Below are 12,581 nucleotides of genomic sequence, written 5' to 3'. Positions count from 1 at the left end.
CTGCATCAACATAAAAAACATCAGCTCTAGATGACAAGGTCTCTGGGAGAAATGTGTACAATAATCTCTGGGAGGTATATGAAAGGGCAGTTTCAACAGAGACTCAGACACAGAGAACCGACTTAGGGACACAGTGGGGGGGTGGGGGGGAGGCATTGCAAGAGTAGCATTGAAATATATACGTGAACATATGTGAAACAGACAGCTGATGGGAAGTTACTGTATAACACAGGGAGCTCAACCCAGTGCTCTGTGACAACCTAGTGGGGTCGGATGGGATGGGAGGGGGGAAGGAGGTTCAAGAGGGATGGGACATATGTATACCTATGGCTGATTCATGGTGATGTATGGCAGAAACCAAGACTACACTATAAAGCAATTAAAAACACAAACCAAAAAAAAGGGCACTTCCATCAGTAAGACATACCATGATGGGTTGCTAGTTCTCTCTTCCATCTTCTCATTATGCAGAAGGACAGGAATGCCTACAGTGGTGTTATTAACAAACACTTCTTGTGAGTATCTACTATGAGCCAAGCATTTTGCCAAGCACTTTACAAATATGCACCATTTCATCTGCGCCAAAATATAAGAACAGACAGGATTGTTGAGGCAAAGTTAAAAAACCAAAGGTCTGATCATGACCAATCGCTACAGCAATTAAACTTAAGTGTTTGAAGTGAGAATTACTTTGCTTTTTTAAAAAAGTTTTTTTTTAATTTCTTTTTTATGTTTTGCCCACATGGCACAGCATGAGAAATCTTAGTTCCCCGACCAGGGATCAAGCCTGCACCCCATGCATTAGAAGCGCAGTCTTAACCACTGGACCACCAGGGAAGTCCCTAACCTGCTTTGGGTTATAAAATATGCTATCTCCAGAAATCATCCCTAAAAATTTTAAGAAAAGGGAACAATGTAAATAAATGAAGTCTACTTTTTCATTTACCAATAAACAGACCTCTTCAACATTTCAGATCCAATAAACGGCACTTTAGGGGTCATCCATTAAGTGAGCATTAGATCCACATACTGGAAACAGCATAAGCAAGTAAATTGGAGCAAAGAAAGAAACGTGCTTCACTAAAGGTTCAGATGTTCTGTTCTTGGTCTGTGACTAACAGCATTTACAAACATCAGCTGAAGGGATGAGGTAGTCTTAGCAGATCTTTCTTAAGACAGCAGCGGAGGTGGTAATCCTGTGTAGTTTAGTGCAGGTCTGGTCATATAAACAGACCTCTACAGCAAGCATAACATGGATTCCTGGGTCAGTGATCCTGGACAGGCCCTACTAGACATGGATGGACACTGGGGTGGCACCCGAGAGGACAATTAGCAGTAATGGTGCCACCTCTTTCAGTGTTCTGTTACGCAAAAGGATATGGGAATATGCGTATGTAAAAAATGGTTGACTATTGTATTGAAATATGTATCAGGACACATCAAAAGTCAATGAAAACCAAGCTGAAGGTGACTAATTCAGTCACCTGAGAAATGCCTGGTGCAAGGGCACAGTCTTGAGGGCCTATGGAAAGACTTTATTCTCCCTCAGAAGTTCCAGAAATCCAGTTGTATACTTATGGCGGCCATGGAAAAGTTGAAGTGATTAGCGAAGGCAGTTTACATGGACAGTGACACGAGTCCCTACTTAGAAAAAGAAATTAAAAATAAGAAAAGAAAACCCCGCCTATAGTTCTTCTAGGATGTCATAAAAAAGAAACAAGTTGCTACTCACTGAGTACAAGTATTCATTAAGTTAGTTTCTGTCACTTGATTAACGAGAGCAACATGATGTACCACAAGCATGGGTTCACTTCAGTTCAGTCGCCCAGTTGTGTCCGACTCTTTGCAACCCCATTAATCGCAGCATGCCAGGCTTCCCTGTCCATCACCAACTCCTGGAGTTTACTCAAACTCGCACCCATCAAATAGTGATGCCATCCAGCCATCTCATCCTCTGTCGTCCCCTTCTCCTCCCGCCCCCAATCCCTCCCAGCATCAGTCTTTTCCAATGAGACAACTCTTCACATGAGGTGGCCAAAGTACTGGAGTTTCAGCTTCAGGATCATTCCTTCCAAAGAAATCCCAGGACTGATCTGCTTCAGAATGGACTGGTTGGATCTCCTTGCAGTCCAAGGGACTCTCAAGAGTCTTCTCCAACACCACAGTTCAAAAGCATCAATTCTTCGGCACTCAGCCCTCTTCACAGTCCAACTCTCACATCCATACATGACCACTGGAAAAACCATAGCCTTGACTAAATGGACCTTTCTTGGCAAAGTAATGTCTCTGCTTTTGAATATGCTGTCTAGGTTGGTCATAACTTTCCTTCGAAGGAGGAAGCGTCTTTTAATTTCATGGCTGCAATCACCATCTGCAGTGATTTTGGAGCCCAAAAATATAAAGTCTGACACTGTTTCCACTGTTTCTCCATCTATTTCCCATGAAGTGATGGGACCAGATGCCATGATCTTCGTTTTCTGAATGTTGAGCTTTAAGCCAACTTTTTCACTCTCCTCTTTCACTTTCATCAAGAGGCTCTTTAGTTGCTCTTCACTTTCTGCCATAAGGGTGGTGTCATCTGCATATCTGAGGTTATTGATATTTCTCCGGGCAATCTTGTCCCAGCTTGTGCTTCTTCTAGCCCAGCGTTTCTCATGATGTACTCTGCATAGAAGTTAAATAAGCACGGTGACAATATACAGCCTTGGCATACTCCTTTTCCTATTTGGAGCCAGTCTGTTGTTCCATGTCCAGTTCTAACTGTTGCTTCCTGACCTGCATATAGGTTTCTCAAGAGGCAGGTCAGGTGGTCTGGTATTCCCATCTCTTTCAGAATTTTCCACAGTTTATTGTGATCCACACAGTCAAAGGCTTTGGCATAGTCAATAAACCAGAAATAGATGTTTTTCTGGAACTCTCTTGCTTTTCCATTATCCAGCAGATGTTGGCAATTTGATCTCTGGTTCCTCTGCCTTTTCTAAAACCAGCTTGGACATCTGGAAGTTCACAGTTCACGTATTGCTGAAGCCTGGCTTGGAGAATTTTGAGCATTACTTTACTAGCATGTGAGATGAGTGCAATTGTGTGGTAGTTTGAGCATTGTTTGGCATTGCCTTTCTTTGGGATTGGAATGAAAACTGACCTTTTCCAGTCCTGTGGCCACTGCTGAGTTTTCCAAATTTGCTGGCATATTGAGTGCAGCACTTTCACAGCATCAACTTTCAGGATTTGAAATAGCTCAACTGAAATTCCATCACCTCCACTAGCTTTGTTCATAGTGATGCTTTCTAAGGCCCACTTGACTTCATATTCCAGGATGTCTGGCTCTAGGTGAGTGATCACACCATCATGATTATCTTGGTCATGAAGATCTTTTTTGTACAGTTCTTCTGTGTATTCTTGCCACCTCTTCTTAATATCTACTGCTTCTGTTAGGTCCATATCATTTCTGTCCTTTATTGTGCTCATCTTTGCATGAAATGTTCCCTTGGTATCTCTAATTTTCTTGAAGAGATCTCTAGTCTTTCCCATTCTGTTCTTTTCCTCTATTTCTTTGCATTGATCGCTGAGGAAGGCTTTCTTACAAGCATGGGTTACAAATATAATTTGGAATCCATTCTTGGAGTTGACCTCCCTGGTGGCTCAGATGGTAAATAATCTGCTTGCAATGCAGGAGACTTGGGTTCGATTCCTGGATTGGGAAGATCCCCTAAAGAAGGAAATGGCAACCCACTCCAGTATTTGTGCCTGGAGAATCCCATGGGCAGAGGAGCCCGGTGGGCTACAGTTATGGGGTTGCAAAGAGTTGGACATGACTGAGCGACAAAGCATGTGGCCACAGAACTGGCTAATAGGTGTCAGGTAAACCAAATGACATCTTTGAGCCCAGGGTTTTTCAGGACAGTTGGGCAAATTATGGACTGAATATTCATGTCCCTCTATAAATTCATATGTTGAAATCCTAACATTAGAGGAGCCCTCATGCATGGGATTTGTGCCCTTATTAAAAAGATCCCAAAGAGCTCTCTTGCCCCTTCCACCATGTGAGGACGCAGAAGACGGCCATCTGGAGCAGGAAGTAGACTTCTCTGACCCCAGAATCTGTCAGAATGTTGAACTTGGAACCCCTCGCCTCTGGAACTGTGAGAAATATATTTCTGTTGTTTATAAACCACCAACTCTATGGTACTTTCTTACAGCAGTTCAAATGGACTAAGACAAATGAAAACATACATGGGAAAGTTTTTTGCAACTATTGCTTACAGCGTGAATTTGGACGACAGGCTGAAAAGAAAGGGAGAAATCTGTGGATACAGAACAGAATAAGACACCATGAGGAAATTTTTAGGAGAATGTATCCTAAAGGTTAGACTTTCAGACAGTCACCAGTCAAGGTTTTAATAAATTGAGCTTTTGATATTTCATCACTTGAAAATTAACAAGTTAAAGCAATCCATGTTATCTTAAAATTTAAGTATAACTTACCATTTAATCATTCTATGCTTTTAGAGGTGAACTATTTTGACACTGTTTAGTTTTTGTTGATTAAATGAGACTGATCCTTCATTATCTTCCTCTTAGTGATCTGATAAAGATTTATGTATGAATGTAGCAATGGTTTTTGTGTAATCCTCCCACTGTCAAAAATTCTCTACACTCCCAACTGAACCTTCTGCCTCATGTCAACATCATAATATCTTCTCAAGAGTAATTCTTCAATTTCTCAATCATCTACTTTTTTTTTAAACTATAATCTTACATTTAAACTTGTAAGAGAAAAATTATTGTAATAGCATAGTTTTGACTTGTCTTATTAACCCCTTTTCTAGTTACTGATGTCATTGGGGCCTTAATCAGTCTGAGTTCTCCAGTGAATCAGAACCAATGGGATATTTAACATATATATTAAAATGTATTACAAGTACTAGACTTACATGATTGTGAGTACTGGTAAGTCTGACATTCATAGAACACGTGGACAGGAGCTCAATTTACAGTTTTCAGGCAAAATTTCTTCTTCTCAGGGAAACCTCAGTTTTGCTCTTATGGCCTTCAACTGATTGGATGAAGCCCAGCAACACTATCAAAGATAATCTCCTTTACTTAAAGTCAACCAATTATACATGTTACCTAAGTCTACAAAATACCTTCATAGCAACACCTAGATTCATATCACTGAATAACTGTACTATAGCCTAGCCAAGGGACTGTTGTATATCCCTTCTAACAACTAGTACAGAGGATAGGATCAATTAGTCAATAAAAATGTTCTTGGAATTGCTGCTAATAATAGTAATAATAATTTTAAACTCCAGGTTTGATGCATGAGACAGGGTGCTCAGGGCTGGAGCAGTGGGATGACCCTGAGGGATGGGATGGGGAGGGAGGTAGGAGGGGGTTCCAGGATGGGAAACACATGTACACCCATGGCTGATTCATGTCAATGTTTGGCAAAAACCACTACAATATTATAAAGTAATTAGCCTCCAATTAAAATAAATTAATTAATTTTAAAAATAAATAAAACCACTAATATAGGAGGCCCTCTTCTTTCTAAATAATTAAATTTTGCTAATACATTTATTATACATGTATCAACTATAACAGTAGAAAGTAGGAGCTATAAAATTCTGCAACAAAATGATTTGCAACTGATGACTGTATACCAAGTTATACTATTCATCAACTGTCAGGATAGAATGCAATTATTTTCATAGAAAGACTCAACATTTTTGCATCCCATGTATTCTTTCATTGGAATCTACTCCAAGATACGTTTTCACACAAGGAGGGAAATAACCAAGAAAAATAAGACAATAGGACTCAGGACAGAGAAACCAACAAAGACAAGAAAGTCTAGGAGGACAGATGCAGCAGTCTTAGAAAAGCTCTAAGCCAGGAGGGGCTTCCCTGGCGGCTGGGGGCCCCGTGGCTAAGATTCAGCACTCCCAATGCAGGGGGCCCGGGTTCTATTTCTAGTCAAGGAACTAAATCTTGCATGTTGCAACTAAGAGTTCACTTGCCACAAGTAAAGATCCTGCATGCCGCAACAAAGATGAAGATCCTGTTGTATATCATTCTAACGACTAGTACAGAGGATAGGATCAATTAGTCAATAAAAATGTTCTCAGAATTGTGCTACAACTAAGACTAGAGTGTGTGCATGTGTGTGGGGGTGGTGGTCAGTTGCAAAGTCATGTCGGACTCTTTATGACCCCATGGACTGTAGCCCTCCAAGCTTCCCTGTTTATGGGATTCTCCAGGCAAGAATACTGGAGTGGGTAGCCAGTTCCTTCTCCAGGGAATCTTCCCAACCCAGGGATCAAACCTGGAAGGCAGATTCTTTACCACTGAACCACCTAGGAAGACCTGGTGGAGCCAAAGAAAACAAACATTTAAAAATAGATAAGTAAATAAACTGTAGTAGGAGGATGGAAGACTCTTGGATGTAGGTTACCAGGGAAGAAAATGACACTGATAGATCATATTGAAGATCAACAGGTATCTATAAATCTAAGCCAAAGGTGAGGCCATTATTAACTCTAGGATAAACGAAAGAATGCACAAAAAAGGAAGCACAGCATTACATGTGGCAGGGACTGCTGCTGCTGCTGCTGCTAAGTCGCTTCAGTCGTGTCCGACTCGGTGTGACCCCATAGACGGCAGCCCACCAGGCTCCCCCGTCCCTGGGATTCTCCAGGCAAGAACACTGGAGTGGGTTGCCATTTCCTTCTCCAGTGCATGAAAGTGAAAAGTGAAAGTGTCCCCCCTCAGTCGTGTCCGACTCTTCGCAACCCATGGACTGCAGCCTACCAGGCTCCTCCGTCCATGAGATTTCCCAGGCAAGAGTACTGGAGTGGGGTGCCATTGCCTTCTCTGGTGGCAGAGACTACTGGTAATCAATCCAATATTCATCTTCTCCTTGTTTCTTTCCAACAGAACTTCAGTGTATTTGGGCCAGAAATGTGTTCAGCTGAAGAACATTTCCCAGCTTCCCTTGCAGTATGAGTGGTCATGTAAAACTTTTAGGGCCTATGGAATTTTAATAGGAGCAGCTGTGTAAGACATCTGGGAAAATTCCTTAAAGGAAACACACACTGTATGCCCTTTGCCCTTCCAAGACTTCCTCACCAGGAATAGGACTGCAGTGCTTGACATAGGGGGACCATTCTGTAAACATGAGGATGCAATAGATGGGAAACCTGGAAAACAGGAAAGATAGAAAGATCTTGGATTGCTGATTCCATCTTGGAGTCACTAATGAGCCCTGAACTTCATGTTCTGTGAGAAAAATAAACTGAGAATTTGTTTGAGCCAATGTTTTGGAATTTGTGTTACTAGATGAACACAACTTCCTAACCAAAATGATTATATTAGGAGGGATTGGAGTGGGGATGTATAAGAGAGGTAATTCACTTTTGATGTATGTAGGATGTTAATGTCTAAAAGTCATAAACCAAGAAATAGTAAAAGCACATAATGGAAAATATGAAAGTACATACTGAGGAAATTTACAAATTGAAAGTGATTACTCCTAGAAAGGAGTGGGATGGGGTAGGAATTGCTATTTTTCATTTAAAGTTTTTAATATATTTATACTTTGAATATGTCTTACTTTAATAAAAATTAAAACTAATTAAAAATAAACAAAAAGATACTCACTGGTTATTAACTCAATTTCTTGTCCTCAAATTCACTTCCTGTAAACTAACAATATTTTATGATTATCTAGCCCATAGTTGGGGAGAAGGCAATGGCACCCCACTCCAGTACTCTTGCCTGGAAAATCCCATGGACGGAGGAGCCTGGTAGGCTGCAGTCCATGGGGTTGCTAAGCGTCAGGCATGACTGAGTGTCTTCACTTTCACTTTTCACTTTCACGCATTGGAGAAGGAAATGGCAACCCACTCCAGTGTTCTTGCCTGGAGAATTCCAGGGACGGAGGAGCCTGGTGGGCTGCCGTCTACGGAGTCACACAGTGTCAGACACAACTGAAGTGACTTAGCAGCAGCAGCCCATAGTTGACCAGAGTCAGAGTAAAGCTTTAGAGAAGTTACACACCGTCTGGCCAATTCTGAACCCCAAGTGCAATATCATCATATGATGTGCATAAGATCTGATTGCCATTTCCTCTTTCTCCCACCACAGATTTAATGTGCTCAGAGTTTATGACTGATTTGTCACGTGTAGCAAGAATCATATATATTAGCCCTAATCCAAACTGTTTTCAACTAACATTCTTCTTGAGCTCCAGGAATGAAGATTCTACAACTCAGATGCCTAAATAATTCATTAGGCTAATTAAAAACCCCATTTTCTTCTTACTCCTAATTGGCATCACTCTTGATTTAAATCCTCTTTGTGTGTGTGTGTGTGTGGGTTTAAGTATGGCTAGGAATATGTGGTTACTGTTCTTCCTATTATTATCATTTTATTCCTTATTCTTTTATCTGCTACTTTTCTTATACATGAAAATGATTTCTTACTTGTATCATATATGAAAAGGATTAGTCTCTCAAACCTTTAACATCTTAATGCCAGAGGCTGATTCTTAAATTAACCTTAGAGGTTAAAAAATATATATAAGCTTGTGAATCAGATCTCAGTTTGCATATGTTAGAAGCAGGCAAATCAGGCTGGTTCATCGATAATCACATGGAGAGAAGGCGAATAGAAATTTTAATCAAAAGAAGCTTTGAGCAGGATTTGTGCTCCTTGCTTGTACAAAGACAATGCATTATCCTTTAGATTGGCACTTCTCAGATGCACAGAAAGATGGCTAAAATTGCTGTATTGTTTTCTGATTGATGAAAGCCCTCTCCCACTTCACATATAATATCAACACTGGCTTTAAGATGGCTTTAAGATGATGGTAAAGATGAAAACTACTTAAGAATCATGGTCTACATATCTCTTTCCTTTGCTAGACACAGATCAGAATATTTTTATACTCTATTTTAATAGCCAAAGAAATAATATTTGCCCTTATTTCTTTATAACTAGACAGCTTATCATGAGGTTTTTCCTCTGCTGGAAACCACTTATGATCTAAGATACTAAGATAGCCTTTCCTATACTCGTCCTCTGATGCAAGATAAACATATTGAGTTGTAGCAAGAAAAAAAAATTGAGTATCAGTGCCTTAGCTTTCTCCATATTTATTAAAGAGCTCTAAATGTTCAAGAAACTGCATTCAACTGGGGCTTCATTATATTTCTCCTTTAACTTATTAATTTACAAAAAGAAGGACTTATACTGCCTATTTTGTAAACAGTGTTGTTATTTGAAATCATTTTAATGGGAGTGACTTAAATAACATCATGCAATGAACAAGATAGCTATACTCCTGTTTGTAGTATTATCTATGTTGTATCAAAAAGACTTACTGATATTTCTCCTAAACTGTCTCTATGAGGGGAAAAATCATTTTGTTATGGGCATCTTTTAGAAACCAACCCACTGGCGACACTTCTCTTCAACTTGGCAAATTAATCTAACACAACTAAAGGAATTTAAAACCAGCTGATAGACCACACACTAAGAGGTCTTACAGCCTTTCCCAGGTGGCACTAGTGGCCAATTCAGAAGACATAAGAGACACAGGTTTGATCCCTGCGTCAGGAAGATCCCCTGGAGGAGGGCATGGCAACCCACTCCAGAATTCTTGCCTAGAGAATCCCATGGACAGAGGAGCCTGGCAGGCTACAGTCTATGGGGTCAAAAAGAGCTGGACATGACTGAAGTGATTTAACACTCAGTTCAGTTCAGTTCAGTCGCTCAGTCATGTCTGACTCTTTGCGATCCCATGAATCGCAGCACGCCAGGCGTCCCTGTCCATCACCAACTCCCAAAGTTCACTCAGACTCATGTCCACTGAGTCAGTGATGCCATCCAGCCATCTCATCCTCTGTCATCCCCTTCTCTTCCTGCCTCCAATCCCTCCCAGCATCAAAGTCTTTTCCAGTGAGTCAACTCTTCCCATGAGGTGGCCAAAGTACTGGAGTTTCAGCTTCAGCATCATTCCCTCCAAAGAAATCCCAGGGCTGATCTCCTTCAGAATGGACTGGTTGGGTCTCCTTGCAGTCCAAGGGACTCTCAAGAGTCTTCTCCAACACCACAGTTCAAAACCATCAATTCTTCAGCACTCAGCTTTCTTCACAGTCCAACTCTCATATCCATACATGACCAATGGAAAAACCATAGTCTTGACTAGACGGACCTTTGTTGGCAAAGTAACGTCTCTGCTTTTCAATATGCTATCTAGGTTGGTCATAACTTTTAATACTCAAGAGGTCTTTAAATCTTAAATTAAAAAGTGGATTCAAGCTATGTCATGAGTATTTATGCTGAGGGAAAGGGGAGGAAATGAAAGGATCTCCCACTGTCATGGACCAGTGATGCATCAGACCCTGTTGAAGATGAAGCCAGTTTATGGTTTGCATATGGGAATTTGGAACCCACCTCTCTGATGCCAAAACCTGTGCTCTTCCTGGCACAATGCTGCCACCCTGGTCCAGATCCACCTGTCATACTGCCTTCAAGATAAGTTAGGAGTTTACCATCACATTTGAAAACAAACAGAGGAAGCACTTCCATGATCTGTATTTACCTTCAGTGGTTCTCTAAATTTAGACAGTATTCATCTGAACATTTGAAGTTAGGGGAAAACCCACATATATGTCTACTGGTGGGAGATCTCTCATGGAAAAAGATGTTGCTGTTGCGCTATGAAGGGCAGGATGTAGGTAGATTTAATGGCTATTTCTTTAGAACTGTGAATGAGGTTTTCCTTCTCTATTCAGAATTCCCCAATGGCTTTCTCAATGGAACACATTCCTGTGATTCATTTCCATAGTTCAGAATGCAGTCCATGAAGCATTTTTTTTCTTATTCAAAGTCAATCTGTACGTTAATGCTTTAACCACTGATTTCAATAGCAACCCATAGTATCTATAGCACTCTATGAATTGATTTTTATTACTCTCAGGGCATCCAGAATTCTCAAGTGTAAAGACAAGGTTGGCACACATCAACCTCATGCTAACAAACATGCACTGGTACACCTTTCTTATGCTCAAACGGCCAAACACCCACTCAGCAAGTATTTATTGCGTGCCTACTGTGTGTCGGACATTGTTACAAGTGGTGGATGGGCAGGCAGAAAGGTGCAGACAGGCTGAAAGCTGCCCTGATGAGCATACCTTCTAGTGGAGGGAGACAGAGATCAATCAACAAATAAATGAAAAGTGGCTCTGATGGTGATGGGGAAAGGCGGATAGGGAGTGCTGGTTGGGTGGTGTAGCAAAGTTGATATGTTACAGGGTGATAGTTGAGAAGAGTTCTAAGGAAGTGGAAGGAAGAAATACTTTCAGCTATGACTATGGATGGGGCAGTTGTCCAAGCAGGGGGAACAGTGATTGCAGAAGCTCTGAGGCCAGGTCAAAGCCAAGCCACGGAGCCTGTGGTGGCTGGAGTGGGTAAGGGTGACAGCAGTAGTGTCTGGGAAACATGGACTGAAATTGTTCAGCCCCAGGCACCATAGTAACCATTTGTGTGAGTTATTTTACAACAGGAGGTCCTGGTAAGGAACACAGAACTAACGAGGCACCACCAGCCGGAAGAGTTCAGAAAAGGTCAAAAGCAGATGCCATGTGTCCTACCACCTCCCAGAAGCCTCTTTGCTGGCATCCATCTTGGCTGAGCAACGTGCGTACCACCAGGAAGGAACCTGAGTCAGAATGATTGTCCAGAGACAGTCAGAAACTGACCCCATCACCATAAAATCCGAGACTTTGAGCCACATGGCAGAGCAGTCTGCCTGGTTTCCCTTATCCTGCTGCTCTCCACCTGGGCACCCCTTCCCAGTAATGTCTCTTTCTTTGTCAGCACATGTGTCTCCTCATTCAATCTGTTTCTGAGTGTTAGACAAGAGCCCACTCTTGGGGTCTGGAAGGGGTCCCCTTTCCCACTATAGTAGGAACTAGGACTTTAGGAATGTGTCTGAGTGAATATGTGTATGTGTGTTGGGGGGCAGTATTTGTGGGTCATTTTGACTCTGGTAGATCATGGGAAGAGCTGTGGGTCTCCTTTGGAAAAAGATGTGGAGGCTTGGATGGTTTGGAGCCAAGAAATGATGACAGCTCACTGACTTTGTAGCATTCAGTGTGACTGATGGGAGGATGGTAGCCTGTGGGCAGAAGCAAAGTCCTTGAGGATGCTCTTGTGGTCAACCAGATAAGAGATGGTGGTGAACTTGATGGGCAGTGGAGGGGGGAAGACCTGGCTAGATTCTTGATGGTGATTGTGAAGGTTGAGCCAATGTGATTTGCTGAGTGAATGTGTCAGATAAAGAAGAGACTAGGATGACTTCCAACTTCTTTGCTGACACAACTAGAAAAATGAAGTCACCATTGACTGAAATGACAGAAGGCTGTCACAGGGAGCTGTGGGGAGAAGGGGCCACCCCTCTGCCTCAGTCTCCTATGGGAGGAGGAAGTCTGGAAGCAGTGTAAGATCCATTGTCCAGAAACAAAGACAGTCCAGGGATATGTGAACAAAGCCAAAAAGCATATGCTACACAT

The 12,581-nt window shown here is 41.7% G+C and overlaps 1 protein-coding gene across 1 annotated transcript in view; it reads right to left on the bottom strand.

Moving 5' to 3' along the window:
- The window catches only part of MID1 (midline 1), a 415,869-nt gene that overhangs the window by 203,928 nt on the left and 199,360 nt on the right, over positions 1–12,581 (bottom strand). The window lies entirely within an intron of this gene.

Source organism: Capra hircus (genome assembly GCF_001704415.2).
Source record: "Capra hircus breed San Clemente chromosome X unlocalized genomic scaffold, ASM170441v1, whole genome shotgun sequence".
In the NCBI taxonomy this organism is placed as follows: Eukaryota; Metazoa; Chordata; class Mammalia; order Artiodactyla; family Bovidae; genus Capra; species Capra hircus.
Note: the sequence above shows the minus strand (reverse complement) of the source record. Positions and strands in the feature narration are given on the sequence as shown.